Source organism: Pelophylax lessonae (assembly GCF_965119305.1).
Source record: "Pelophylax lessonae genome assembly, chromosome: 4".
Classification (NCBI taxonomy): Eukaryota; Metazoa; Chordata; class Amphibia; order Anura; family Ranidae; genus Pelophylax; species Pelophylax lessonae.
In genome coordinates, this window is record NC_138771.1 from 518264675 (window position 1) to 518280938 (window position 16264).

The following is a 16264-nucleotide window of genomic DNA, read 5'->3' on the forward strand; positions in this document are numbered from 1 at the left end:
AGAGTATTTTTACACAGCTAGGTGCACACACACACTCTTCTGCTGGTTATTTCCAATGACCAGTCTAGGGGATTTGTTTTTGTGTTTTATTTGGAGAACTTGGATAGGAGAAGGGAATTAGTAGGATACTCCAAATTATTCACAGGTGAGAACCACTCTCTCAATAGAACTGTGTAGCAGATTATCAGTAGGACCATAAAGCAGCTGTACGGAATAAACAAGTCCTTTTGTAGCTGAAGGAACTCAGTGAACCTTGCCTCTTCAAGACACTATCCAGTGTCCCCTTTTAGCTATTACCCAGAGAGGGATCTAGCAGCACAAGTCTCAGGGATCCCCTGTGGGGGGGGGGGGGGGGTCTGTACTCACAAGGCTTCTGAAGCACCAGCGGCAGCCTTCCTTAGTAGTATCAGACAGGATCCATGGACATTCTTCCTCAGTCATCTCTCATAAGAACCATGGGTTGCAGTTTTAATGTTTCAGGTCGCCCTCCCTGAGGCCGCATGGCAGCTGGCGCTGAGGTGGGGCGGCAGCCCCGTCCTCACCTGGACCTCTCTCTAGAGGAAGACCAAGAGCCCATGTGCTAATTGGATATAAATACAGTCACCCAGCATGCTATGCTACACAATATAATACAGTATGTTGCAGTGGAAGGATCCCACTGGGGAGTAGAAGCTCCTTGCAATTCTGCGAAGGAAAAATACACGTACATTATTTTTTATACATCCTAGACAACTAACTAGGCGACCATCCCACCTCACATGCATCTACCGCTAACACTCCCGTAGAGGCACATGCTGGGAATCTTGCCCCCTAACGGCAACTCTTGACACGTCATCTCTTGGTGTTCCTGCAAGAGACAAAGTAAACATACTACCTAATCTAACTAGCTAGGCATGTTCAGCTACAAGTTTGAACTTCAGCATATAAAACAGAAATGCAAAAAAGTCCCCTTTGAGTAACTGGGTTCTGACTGCCAGTCAAACCCATGAACCGGCATGAAGAAATGTGTAGTTTACTCAACTAGTACCTGCAGTGCCACCACTTCTGCAACATCAGGAGCAACACATATTTTTCTTGTGGCAAGCCATTGCCTGAGCCTACAGCTATGACTCACCAGCATGCAGCCATCAATGGAAAAAAAAAGTTAATTAGACTGGAGAAGCTTTTAGTGGAAGTCCTTTTCCCCGGCACTTCACTTGTAGGATAACTGAAGGAACTTTCAGTAAAAGTCCTTCCTCCAGTACTTTACTTGAAGAAAGGTAGTGAGCAACTGCCCTCTGACATGATAGCAACTCACACAAACTTGACTTGGCAATAGCAGTGGTGAATTGGCCAAAGGATCTTCGCAAAGTGTTCATCAGTTAAAGGATCTTCGCAGAGTGTCCTTTGAGCGACAAGGGGTTGCAGTTACTGAATAAAGTAGAAAAAGTCCTCTGTAGCACAAGACGCCTTTCTCCAGATAGAGCAAATCCCAGATACCCCCTCTCTAATTTGCAAGGATAGCAGGGAAAAGGAGATTTAGGAATAAGGGGATTGCCCCCTGCAACAACTCAACAGATGATTCTTTTTTTTTTTTCAATAGATACTTCAGGCCTGGCAGCTTCTTTGACGGAACAACAGCTTTCCCAAAGCAGACAGGAGACTTGAACATGTTTACTAAAAGTCAGGATGTTGGATATGAACCATTTTCCCTGCCAGGGCCCCAGATATTTTTGGACCACTTCAGATTCTACTTTCCAGGCCGTTTGACCAATTTTCCCTGATCGACTGGAACTCTTCCCATAGGTGGGGTTAAGACTTGTGATGATAGGGTTTCGGGATTTACATAAAGTCCCAAACTGCTTCCTCGCACCAGGAAACTCTCTTGGCCTCTATCTCCTCCATGATCTCCCTGGGAGTGTAGGGATAGTCGTACCCATACTCCATAGCCACCTTCCAGTGAACAAGCCTCTGAAAACAAGAAAACCTTGGTAACTTCTGCCTGTCACCTCTCCCAGGCGGGGCATGTGGGGTCTCTGCTTTCTTATTTAGCAAGGTAAAGGCTTGGTTCTGAGCATAAGTGTGGGGAGGGGATAGATAAGGAGCTCTAGTTGCATAGGCCTCACAGAATCCCAAATTCATGGCACACCATATGAGGATGGCTTCTTGCTCACCATCCTCATTGTGCAGGTCAGATCATGGAAAATCCTCTATTTCTTCAGCCTCACTATCCCACTCTGTGCTGATCTTTGACCCCCTCGCTGCGATCTCTTCCTCTATGGGCCCAAAGCAGCATTCAAAACTGGACGACCCCATATCCATGATCCCCAGCCCCTTCTCACCTGAGGAACTTGTAGACTCCGGCCTCTGAATCCACTGGGTCCCCTCTGCCCTTTCAGATCTGGGCAACTTGCTGCGACTGCAGCTAATGAATGCTGATGCCCAGCCCTGACCAGCTGGGTGCTCTGTACCCTTGGGATGTGGGTCTCCCTGGTTTGGCAGATGGTGGTGTGGTAGTAGGCCACTGGTCTTGGCCCCAGCAATGCCCTCAGTGCATGTCTGTCTCCCCTGCGAGCAGTAGCGACAGTAGGCTTTGGCATTTCAGTGGTGAATCCTGTCTCCCAAGTCACATAGAGGATCCTAGGCTGACAACTACTTCAGCAGCATCTCTCTGCAATGACCAAACTGACCCCAGGCACGTAACTTCACAGTCACATGCTCTGGAAAGGATATATAAAAAAAAAGAAAAGCGCCTCTAAGTGTATAACTTTATTTTCCAAGACACAGCAGCAATAATATTAAGCAACTCACAAGATGATGGTGGATTTGGGCTCATCAATAGACAGAAAGGATTTCCTACAGGTGAAAAGTCCATCCACGTCGATTCGACATGCAGAGACCACGGTCTGGCAAGGAGGAGATTCCAGAAGCCTCCTATTTATTCTGGGTGGACAGGATGGACCGCGTGGAGGGGTGTGGGACATCACCAGGATCAAGAAACAATGTGTTTCTGAGCATGCGCGAAGCTCGTACTGCACATGCGTGCTCCTTTGTCAAGTGTACGATGGGGAGGTGAGGGCCGCATTTATGTACACTGAATATAATTGGTCAGTGTGCAGGGGGAAAAAAGAAGGGGCACAGACCAACTGATGGTATACAGACAGTGTAAGGATATGAACAGATGCATAAAACAACTATAATGCTAAAAAATCATACCTAGAAGTTATTATGAACCATACATGGCACAAAAATATGTGCTGAAGCCACGAAAAGTAAATAATAATATTAACAACTAATAGATTATTGATATTATTTTCACATAGCCAGGTGCATACACTCTTTCGCTCATTCTCTCCAATGACCAGTCTAGTAGATTTGTTTTTGTGTTTTATTTGGAGAACTTGGATAGGAGAAGGGGATTAGCAGGATACTCTTGGGCTTGACAAATTTGCTGAGGAGCCAGTTTTTTAAAATCAGCTGCCCAGCGCCCAGAACTGCATGTCAGGGGTGTCAGGCAATAAGAATTGCTCACGCCTGGTGCCAAGCGAAAAAAGACTGAAGAAAAGAAAAGTGGCACTGATGAGACTGCTCTGATGGGCACTAAAGAGATGACACTAAAGAGATGACGCTAACAAATGACACTGATGAGGCTGTGCTAAAAAGCACTGATAGACTGCACTGATTAAGTGGCACTTATGAGCACTGATAGGTGTCACTAATGAGGTGGTACTGATTGGCACTGATAGATGGCACTGAAGAGGCTGTGCTGATGAGCACTGATAGGCTGCACTGATTAGATGGTATTTATGGGCACTGATAGGCAACGCTAATAAGCACTGATAGGCTGCGCTGATGGGCACTGATGAGGCTGTCCTGATGGGTGCTGATAGGCGGCACTGATGGGCATTGATGAGGTGCCACTGATAGATGGCACTGACAGGTGGCACTGATAAGCACTAATGAGGTTGCACTGATGGACACAGATGAGTTGGCACTGTTTAGGTGGCACTGATAGGCACAGATGAGTTGGCAATGATGAGGTGGCTATGATAGACAGCACTCTCTGTTCACTCAGCGGCAGTAAGAAAAAGGGCGACAGATCAAGCCCAGATATCAATCTGTGAAGATAATGTCTGAGGTGAGCGGGCAGTGAAAGCAAGCCGCGCTTATCCCAGCACTGTCCACTAGAGGGCACTGGTTCGCACATAGGAACGTGACTCCCGCTCCAGCAGGCCGCAAAGCCACGGCTTCAATTATCTTCCAACCCGACGCTAATCTGTGCACCCGTGGGTGGGCTACAAAGGATCCTGACCACTGCTGCGGTGTAACCCAGGCGCCAGGATGCGATTTTCAGTCGACATTGCGACCTGGCACCTAGGTTCTGTTGAGTCCTGGGATACTCCAAATTAACTATTCACAGGTGAGGACAACTCTCTCATTAGAACTGTGTAACAGGTTATCAGTAGGACCATACAGCAGGTGTACAGAATAAACAAGTCCCTTTGTAGCAGAAGGAACTCAGTGAACTTTGCCTCTTTAAGACACTAGCCAGTGTCCCCTTTTGCTTGCCCTCAGAAGCTGACTTCTAACACCTAGAGAGGGATCTAGCAGCACAAGTCCCAGGGATCCCCTGTGGGGGTATGTACTTACAAGGCTCCTGAAGCATCAGCAGAAGCTTTCCTTAGTAGTACCAGACAGGATCTGTGGACATCCTCCCTCAGTCAGCTCTCACAAGAACCCATGGGTTGCAGCTTCAATGTATCTGGCCCTCAGGTTGCCCACCTGAGGCAGCATGGCAGCTGGCACTGAGGGGAGGCAGCAGCCCCGTCCCTACCTGGACCTCTTTATAAGGAACATCCAGAGCTCATGTGCTCTTCAGATATAAATACAGTTACCCAGAATGCCTTGGGGCACATCCCCTTCTAAATGGCCAGGGCTGTATAGACATCCATGCTTTCACCTGTAAGGTTTCCTCCCACTGTCCAGTACATCCCATAGTTACCAGACCAGTGTGAAACTTTCAAGACCTCATGAGCAGCACCAGAACACACTGAGCAGCCTCTGTTAAAGCGGTAGTATATTCAAAAAAAAAAAAAAGAAGAAGAAAAAAAAACCCTGCAAGACAAAGGCATAATGAGCTAGTATGCGATGCATACTAGCTCATTATGAAAGCCTTACCTTAGAATGAAGTCCCGACACGGACCCCCGGACACCACTGTGGGAGCGGACATGATCCCTCGGCGTCTCTTCCGGGTTCGGCGGCTCCGGCACTGTGAGTGGCTGGTGCCATGATGATGTCACTCCCGCGAATGCGCGCAGGGGATTAACTTTCCGGCAACTTCCCGGTAAGGGACTCTGAAGGTCCGATTTTTTTATTTGTTTTTTTTTGCGGGACTGCGACATTGTGGCGGACAGATCGGACCCCTGACTGACATTTTTGACACTTTTGGGGGTACAAGTGAAATTACTACATTAATCAGTGCTAAAAATATGCACTGTTACTGTAAAAATTACACTGGCAGGTAAGGGGTTAACAGTATAGGTGATCAAGGGGTTAAGTGTGTCCCTAGGGGCGTGATTCTAACTGTCAAGGGGCGTGGCTAGTGAAGTAACCACAGAGACATGCGATCCTATATAGCAGGATTGCATAGCCTCTGTGCTTACTTCAGGGAGAATGACAGACGGCTGTGTTTACATCAGCCGTCTGTCTTTCTCCCTTTGCAGCGGGAGATTGCGAGTGGCCGGCGGCCATCGGAGCCGCTGGTCACACGCGCTGGCTCCCCAGGGAACGAGTGGGGACGAGCGACGTCTACGTCGCTTTGCCTGTAAGTAAATGTACGGTGGGCAGGGCGGAAGTGGTTAAGTCCCCCCCCAATTGGGTGCCAATTTTACAGGGCCGATCCTAGGGTAACAGATGCCTGGGTGCAGAAATATTTATGGCGCCCCCCGTGTGGGCGTGGTCATCTTACTAACTCCTCCCCTTTCCGAATGGGACCTGGAGACTGGGAGAGACTGGGTCTCTCCAAGGAACACAGAGAGGGCCTCTGTTAGAGAGTCTGTTAGAAAGAGCCTCCACCAGGCCCCATTAGAGACTACAATGGGGTTGTATCATGGGATCTGGAGGGGGGTCTTTCGAACAGAGGTCATCTCTGTGTGCATTTTAAAGTCTATGTTAGAAAGACCACTCACTAGGCCCCATTAGAGACTACAACAGAGTCTAATGGGACCTGGAGGGGGGTTTATCTTACAGAGGCCCTCTCTGTGCCTATTGGAGAGTCTCTGATAGAAAGAGTCCCCTCCATCCCCGATGAGAGACTACATTAGAGTGTCACCGAACAATAGAAAAATAAACAATATTATATTAATAGCACTTTGATGCCCAGGCCCAAGACTAGAAGACTTCACTTACCTTAAATAATGGGTCCTGGGGTCTGGCTGCTGGTCCTCCTGATTCCTGGCTGCTGGTCCTGGTTTTTGGGGCTAGGCTGCTGGTCCTGTATTCCGGCTGCTGGTCCTGGGGTCTGGCTGCTGGGGCCTTGGGGCTGGCTTCTGGTCCTGGGGTCTGGCTGCTGGTCCTGACTCTTGGCTGCCTGTCCTGATTCCTGGCTCCTCTGTGGTGTGCCGGGCTCTGTGGTGTAAAGCTCTTGTGTGATATCTCAGTGGGGCTGAGGATGTCACTGTGAGAACGGCGCCTCCATAGTCCTGGCTCACAGGCGGAGTGATATCAAATGCACTCTGCCTGTGAGAGGAGGAGCCGTACAGAGAAAGCAGGCGGCTGCAGTAGAGAGCAAAGCCATTGCTTCCTCTGTATGGCTCCTCCTCTCCAGGGCTGGTGCAAGGATTTTTGGCCCCTAGGCAAAATAAAAATTGCCGCCCCCCCCCCCCCCCCCAATATGCTCGTGAATGTGCGGTACAATGCGCATTATTAGTACACATACACTTCCATAAGCCTAAAACGTTTTACTATGCATTATACTTCAGTCTCAGTTACAGTCAGAGCATGTAATGTAGTACACTACACATACACTTCCATAATGGTAATGTGACATCACCATCATGTTATGGAAGTGTATGTGTAGTGTACATTACATGGTCTGACTGTAACTTATCAAACCCAGTGATCACACTATCAGCCCATACACCGGCAGGCACTTTAATTCATCTGTCAGTGTGGGACTGAGATTTGTCCCCTGGTAAAGTCTGCCTCCCTCCCAGGCTCTACTAATCAGTGTCACAAACTGCCAGCACACACTAAAACTTCAGCAGGCTCAGGCTGTGGGATCACATGGCCGGCTCACACTCACACACATGCCATGAGACTTCTTCCTCCTCAGCTCCGCATAGGAAAAAGGGGCTGGACTGGAAGTCTCTGAGCAGCCCCCAGCCTGCTTGCAGTAACAGACTGAGAGGAAGATTGTAAGGAGAGGCAGCTGCTACACTACACTCAGCGATCCATCCGATCAATGTTTACACCTCTCACCTCACCTGATCATCTGTCATTGTCATGTGCTTGCCTTTTTAAAGCTGGAACTCTCACCTGGCATCTCCCTCTGTCCAGGGGGAAGCATGGAGATAGATGCACAGCATTAGGCGGAAGGCTGGACATGACTGGGTTTGCAGGACAGGTTGCTACCCAGTGGGGGTTAATTAATTTAAGTAAACAGGTTAGATAGGTGATTGGTCGTTAGGAAGGTGGGGCAGGGTGGGGCAGGGTGTGACAAGGTGGGGTCAGTGGGGGAATAATTTGAGGGTGGTCCCAAGGGTCCGGTCAGTTGCAACCTGGACAGCAAAGGAAAAACTTCTCTGCCCTCATTGCTGGTACATAATGGCGGACTTGGATACCATGCTTGCTCAGATCAGGAGTGCAGCCATGGCCCATGGCCCACAATGGCTGCAATCTAGGATGAATGACTTGATTCAGGGGTCGGGGCAGGTACCAGCCTCACCTGCCCCAATTTTACAACGGCCTAGGAGGTCAAGGCCTCCTGAGCGCTTCAGCCCTGAGACGGCCCCTAGGGTCCGCCGCCGCCTAGGGAGCCCCCCTAGGGACCCTTCGACCTCGGCCACTGGCGGGAAGCCCCCCACTGGTGCTGCTGGCGTTGGAAGGAATCCTCGACCTTGGCGGGGCCCCGGCAAACAGAGCGCGACCTCCTCCCGCGCCATTGCCTCCTCACCTGCGGTTCCGGACGTTGCGACCGGCTCCCCGGGTCCTTCCAGTGGGAGTGGGGTTCTGCGAGGGAGTCGAGTGCGGGGTCCGGGTGCGGGCCTCCCCCCAGGTGCGGCCGTGACCTCTCGAGGAAGAAGCCGAGGTACCAGGAGCTTTCCCAGCGTCCCCTCGCCAGTTCCGGACCAGCTTGCGGCGCCCGCCGCTGTCCCATTGCTGCGGGGCGTTCGGCAGGATCAAGCAGAATCGGTGGATGGCGGTGCTCCGGCGGAGGCGCCCGGCGATGACGTCACCGGTCAGCGTCAGAGGTACGGAGGCCTTCTAGGTTCAAGTAGAGAGGAGGCGCTCGATGATGACGTCAGTCAGCGGCGACCCAGCTACGGAGGCCATCCAGGTCCAATAAGAGTGGCAGCTCCCAGCGATGACGTCATCAGTCTGCACGGCGGCGGCCATGGCTCTCCGGGTCCCAGCCGAGGATCACACTTGGCTGACAGCGGGGAGCGCTCTGAAGGAGAATTGTCGGGGACAGATGAAGATGACCGGCCGGACATCGGGGCGGCTCCGCAGACTGGACACGGACGAACGGCTGAACGGGGTCCTTCACCGGGTCAGCCAGGTAAGTCAGTCTCTTTTTACTCTCCTTCTTCTTTGTGTCTTTCTTCCTCCTTGCCGGGCTATTCTCCTTCTGCTGCTTTGGGTGGGACTGCCTCTCTATATTCGTCTGGGACTTCTGGTATTCTTGCTGTCCCTGCGCCCTCCGCCCTGTCTCCTGTGTCTGGTATGTCCAATGTGGGTTTTGAGGGGCCCTCTCTTCAGGCACCCGGGGTGGTGATCCAGAATAGTGTTGGGGGGGCATCTGTGGCAGGGGGTCCAGGTACATCGTTAGTCCCGGATGGGGGGCTGGGGGGCGTGTCGTTACTGCATAATTTTTTGGCCGGATTTAAGGATTTATTGTCCAGGTGTGAGCCGGCTTTACCGGCTCCACCCGTGGGTGCGCCTGTCCATGCTTGGGCAGCGGCGGCAGGGGGGGGTACGGCCGCGGCTGGGCTTACTACTGAACCTAGGACTACGGTTCCAGTTGCAGTCGCTGAGGTGAGTCCCGTCGCCACGGTATCGACGCCTGTGCCAGAGGTGACGTCAGTGAAAGCGGGGACTTCGGGGTCCACTGACGGGGACAAGGAGCTAGTGCGCCTGGCCGACTCGGCGAAATGCGAGGTGTATGTCTGCTTCGAGGGCCCGTTGGGTGCACATCTGAAAACGGAAGTGCGGGAAAAGATCTGGCGTGGTGAGTATGTGGAAATTTTTTCGCTTCTACCTTTGGAAAAATTTAATCTGGATAGGGTCAAGCCGGACGAATCCAAAAAAGAAGAAGAAAAACGTCGTTATCGTTTAATTCCGCGTTCATTTAACAACTGGTTGCAGGCGTTTAGCATTCTGGCCAGTGTTATTGGCGAGAAGCAAAATGATCAGTGTTCCCCTCTGTTTTGCTATCTGGATTCGATCGGGGAAGCGTATCGGGTTTATGGTGGTACTGCTTGGCTACGCTATGACGAGCAATTTCGTCAGCGCAAGGCTGTCCGCCCGTCTTTGAGATGGGACCATAAGGATATCAGTCTATGGATGCGCCTTATGACCCAGGCAAGATCTACTAATCATCCCTTTCAGGGCGGGGTCGGAGGGGCTGCCTCCTCGTCCTCTCCGGCCGCAAAACGTAAGGGCCTCTGTTGGCAGTTCAATGAGGGCACTTGCAAGTTCGGGGCCTCCTGTCGCTTTAAGCATGAATGCTCCAATTGCGGGGGCTCTCACCCCTCTTCACGATGCTTCAAGCAAGGGGGTGGCAAGAATCCCGACGCTGGAAAAAGGGCGGACGCCGGTGAAAGTGGAAAGACTGGTCAAGTTCCTAAATAGATATCCTGACAGGGAGGCCGCTGGACTCTTGCTGTCGGGGTTTTCACAGGGTTTTCACATCCCCTGTACTTTGTCGGTGATACCCCCGCCTGGGGGAAATTTGAGTTCTGCGAACCTACATTCTTCTGTGGTTTCTGCGAAGCTTCAGAAAGAGGTTCGGTTGGGCAGAATGGCTGGCCCCTTTGCGTCCCCACCATTGCCTAATTTGGTTGTGTCCCCTTTGGGTGTGGTTCCAAAGAAGGAACCTAATCAGTTTAGGCTCATTCACCACCTTTCTTATCCTCCGGGTGGTTCGGTTAATGATGCTATTGCGGAGGATTTCTGTTCTGTTTCCTACGTTTCTTTTGATAAGGCAGTGGCCTGGGTTCGTCGTTTTGGGCGGGGGGCTCTGATGGCAAAGACGGACATTGAGGCTGCTTTCAGGTTGTTGCCGGTTCACGCAGACAGTTTGCATCTTTTGGGTTGCGTATGGCAAGGGCAATACTTTGTGGACCGGTGTCTCCCCATGGGTTGTGCCATTTCTTGTTCTCTGTTTGAGACATTTAGTTCCTTTTTAGAATGGGTGGTTAAGGATGTTTCTGGCCTTTTTTCAATAATTCATTATTTGGACGACTTCCTGGTTATTGGTCCTCCCGGAGAAGTGGCGTGTGCGGCGCTTCTGGCTACTGTCCAGCAGCTTTTTGAATATTTTGGAGTACCATTGGCTCCTGACAAGACGGAAGGTCCGTGCACGGAACTGCGTTTCCTGGGCATTGTCATTGATACGATGACAATGGAGTGCCGGCTTCCGCTCGACAAATTGCGGGACCTACGGGAGGACATTGCCGGAGCCTTAGCGGCCCGAAAAATTCAGCTGCGGGCCCTGCAATCTCTGCTGGGGAAACTGAACTTTGCCTGCCACATCATGCCCATGGGGCGGGTGTTTTGCAGGCGGTTGGCGGCGGCCACGGCCGGCGTTAGGGCTCCACGTCATTATATTCGATTGTCCAAGGACCATCGTGATGATTTGCGAGTTTGGGAGTTGTTTTTGGGTTCTTTCAATGGTAGGTCGGTATGGTTGGAAGCTCCTGTGTCCAATTTTGACCTTGAACTTTACACCGATGCGGCCGGCTCTGGGGGTTTCGCGGCTTATTTGCAGGGTCGATGGAGTGCGGGCGAGTGGCCGGACTCTTGGCGTGGTTCTGACTTCATCCGAAACTTGGTATTGTTGGAATTATTTCCCATTGTGTTGGCTGTAGAGCTGTGGGGTCCGGAGTTCAGGAATAAACGAGTTCGTTTTCACTGCGATAACCTGGGGGTAGTACAGTCGCTCAATAGCATCACCGCCTCTTCCCCGCCGGTTATTAGATTGCTTCGGCACCTGGTGTTAAAATGTCTAAAGCTGAATTCGTTTTTTTATGCTGTACACGTACCGGGTGTTGACAATTCGGTGGCTGATGCTCTTTCTCGATTCCAGTGGGACAGGTTTCGGCGGTTGGCACCGGAGGCGGAGCAGCACGGATTGCCTTGTCCCGAGTATCTGTGGAACATAGCCTTGCCGCAGTAATGAATTTGGTTCGAGCATCGGTTTGTCCAGCCACTTGGAAGGCATACGAGCAGGTATGGGCGACATGGACTCAGCTGGTAAGTGAGGTTGGCGGTCTTTCTGACGACCAAGATAGACTGTATCTGCTTCTTTATTTCGTGGGTTTGAATTTTGCACAAAAAGTGTCGGTTTCTTCGTTGAGCCGGAAGATGGCGGCTTTGGCCTTCTATTTTCAGTTGTCAGGGGTTACGGATGCTACAAAACATTTCCTAGTTCGCAAAGCTTTGCGAGGTTATAGGAAAGGTTGGCGATCGGTCGATTCCAGACGCCCGGTCTCCTTCGATATGCTCGCTCGGCTAGTGGATTGTTTACCGCAGGTTTGTTCTTCTGATCAGGAGGTGGACCTCTTCCGTACGGCTTTTGTTTTGGCGTTTTTTGGAGCCCTCCGCATAGGCGAGTTGGTAAGTAACTCCAGGCGGGGGGATGGGGGGTTACAGTTGTCAGATGTGAGTTTATATCACGACAGAGTGCTGGTCTGGATTCGCAGGTCTAAAACAGACCAGCTAGGACGTGGGGCTTGTGTGGAACTGGGAGAGATTCGGGGGTCCTCTCTTTGTCCAGTATCTGCGGTGAGGCACTGGCTGCAGGTGCGCTCCGCCCTGCCTGGCCCGCTGTTGCTACGTGGCGACGGCACAGCGCTCTCTCGCTTTCAATTCACTGCGGTCTTCCGTAAGTGCGTGGGGGCAGCTGGTTTTCCTGTGAATGAGTACTCCTCGCATTCTTTTCGCATTGGAGCTGCTATGGAGGCAGCTCGGTGGGGCCTTAATGATCAGGCATTGCGGAAGATTGGTCGTTGGGAGTCCCGGCGTTTTCGCCTGTATGTTCGTCCGCATCTATTATGATGCGGCGACCGAGGTGCACATTTCTGATCGGGGGGGGGGCGGGGGTGGCCCGTCCTTAGTATTTGTTACATGTGTTCTAGGTGTTGCTTTGTGTATGTGTTGGTGTTTGTTGCGCACACGGGATGCATGTTGGTATGTATTCTTTTATGTTTTACAGGTCCCACCGAGGTCTTGGTCTGGATTTTAGGACATTCCTACGTTGTTTGGGGTGCTCGGAGGGCACTAGTTAGGCCGGAGGGTCGACAACTGGGATTTGATAGGAATGAGGTGAAAGTGAGGTGGATAGGGGTTTCGGGGATGTTGTGGTCGCGGGTTCTTCCAGAAGTCCATCGTTGTGCGCGGTTGGAACGACCGCCTGACGTCCTTTTGCTTCATGCGGGTGGTAATGACCTAGGCCTCCGTTCTTCCAGGGAATTGATCCGGGATATAAAACTGGATTTCCTGAGATTGCGGACGCTTTTTCCCCAGACAGTGGTAGTATGGTCGGACATAGTTGCCCGCACCGCTTGGCGCCTGGCTCGGTCGGTGGCCAGCCTAAACAAAGCCCGGATAAAAGTGAATAAAGCTGTGGCAAAATTCTTTGTGCGCAATGGGGGGTTGGCAATTCGCCATCTGGAACTAGAGCAGGACCCGGTCCTTTATCTAAGGGGGGATGGGGTTCATTTGAATGCAGTGGGCATTGACCTGTGGACCTTAGGTTTACAGGAAGGTCTTCACAGGGCTCTGCGGGTGTGGAGGGCTACACGGCCATAAGGGGTCATGCCTGTTTGCTGTGGCTGGGTTTTTTAGGGTCTTGGAGGGTGTGACTATTTTAAAAGGTAATGTGGAGGGGTAGGGCCCATCTTAGGTATGGGTGTACCTTCCCTGCCAAGGTCAGTTGGCTGTATGAAGGTATCCCAATGGTAATAGTCCTTGAGCTGGTGCAGTGGCGGCTGAGGGCCTGGAGGTCCATTGGGGTCAGGGATACAGCCAGGGGGGAAGTCAATTTGCCTTCCAAGACCCTAAAATGGTAATTTACATTTGTATTTGATTTGTGTTTTGAATAAAATTGTAATTTGTGTAATTATTGTTTTTACAAGTTGGTTGTAATAAAGATGGCTGCTATGGCCTTTTAAAATCCAAGACAGTAGTAGCGTCCCCTTTTTTTTAAGATAGAAAAGGGGAGGGGGGTGGTTGGTTTTTCTTGGTGGTATAAGGTCAAGCAGCCGTAGTATCTGCAATACTTCAGTCAAGGGGGAAGCATGGAGATAGATGCACAGCATTAGGCGGAAGGCTGGACATGACTGGGTTTGCAGGACAGGTTGCTACCCAGTGGGGGTTAATTAATTTAAGTAAACAGGTTAGATAGGTGATTGGTCGTTAGGAAGGTGGGGCAGGGTGTGACAAGGTGGGGTCAGTGGGGGAATAATTTGAGGGTGGTCCCAAGGGTCCGGTCAGTTGCAACCTGGACAGCAAAGGAAAAACTTCTCCCGCCCGCCCGCCCCCTTTTTTAAAAAAAAAAAATATAATGCGTGGATTAATTGTTAATACAAAAAAATAAAAAAAAAAAAAAAAAATGCTTAAACCAGTACTTTTAAGTATGTAATTCCAAAAAAAAAAACAAAAAAAAACGAATGGACGAAATTCATGGAATGCGAGAGCATGTTCTTATTGTTCGCTTGGGTTGGTTGGGTACGGTCCTCCTTTTTCATTGTCATAGCAGGGGCTGGGTTTTTTAGGGTCTTGGAGGGTGTGACTATTTTAAAAGGTAATGTGGAGGGGTAGGGCCCATCTTAGGTATGGGTGTACCTTCCCTGCCAAGGTCAGTTGGCTGTATGAAGGTATCCCAATGGTAATAGTCCTTGAGCTGGTGCAGTGGCGGCTGAGGGCCTGGAGGTCCATTGGGGTCAGGGATACAGCCAGGGGGGAAGTCAATTTGCCTTCCAAGACCCTAAAATGGTAATTTACATTTGTATTTGATTTGTGTTTTGAATAAAATGGTAATTTGTGTAATTATTGTTTTTACAAGTTGGTTGTAATAAAGATGGCTGCTATGGCCTTTTAAAATCCAAGACAGTAGTAGCGTCCCCTTTTTTTAAGATAGAAAAGGGGAGGGGGGTGGTTGGTTTTTCTTGGTGGTATAAGGTCAAGCAGCCGTAGTATCTGCAATACTTCAGTCATGTCTTCCTCCCCCACTGTCGCCCCTTCCCTCAGCTTACAACTACAAACATAGGCGTGCGCAGCCTATGGCATTAGGGTGTGCACCTCAAACCAAAGCTCAAACACGCACAGTGTATACACACACAGTACACAAACACACAGTATATACACGTATACGCACACACAGTATACACACAGTACACAAACACACAGTATATACACACACACACACAGTACACAAACACACAGTATATACACACACACACACAGTACACAAACACACAGTATATACACGTATACGCACACACACACAGTACACAAACACACAGTATATACACGTATACGCACACACACACAGTATATACACACACACACACACACAGTACACAAACACACAGTATATACACGTATACGCACACACACACAGTACACAAACACACAGTATATACACGTATACGCACACACACACAGTATATACACACACACACAGTACACAAACACACAGTATATACACGTATACGCACACACACACAGTATATACACACACACACACAGTACACAAACACACAGTATATACACGTATACGCGCACACACACAGTATATACACACACACACAGTACACAAACACACAGTATATACACGTATACGCACACACACACACACACAGTATATACACGTATACGCACACACACACAGTATATACACACACACAGTATACACACGCACACACAGTATACACACGTATACGCACACACACACAGTATACGCACACACAGTATACACACACACACAGTATACGCACACACACAGTATACACACACACACAGTATACACACACACACAGTATACACACACACACAGTATACGCACACACACACAGTATACACACAGTATATGCACACAAACACACAGTATATACACGTATACGCACACACACACAGTATACACACGTATACGCACACACAGTATATACACACACACACACACACACGGTATATACACACACACACACACACACACACACAGTATACGCACACACAGTATACGCACACACACACACAGTATACGCACACAGTATACGCACACACAGTATACACACAGTATACGCACACACAGTATACACACACACACAGTATACACACACAGTATACACACACACACACAGTATACGCACACACAGTATACGCACACACAGTATACGCACACACACAGTATACGCACACACAGTATACGCACACACACACACACACACAGTATACACACAGTATACGCACACACACACACACAGTATACACACACATACACACAGTATACGCACACACAGTATACACACACACACACAGTATACACACACAGTATACACACACACACACACACACACACAGTATACGCACACACAGTATACGCGCACACACACACAGTATACACACAGTATACGCACACACACACAGTATACGCACACACACAGTATACACAGTATACACACACACACACAGTATACGCACACACAGTATACACACACACACACACACAGTATACACAGTATACACACACACACACACACAGTATACACACAGTATACGCACACACAGTATACACACACACACAGTATACGCACACACACAGTATACGCACGCACACACAGT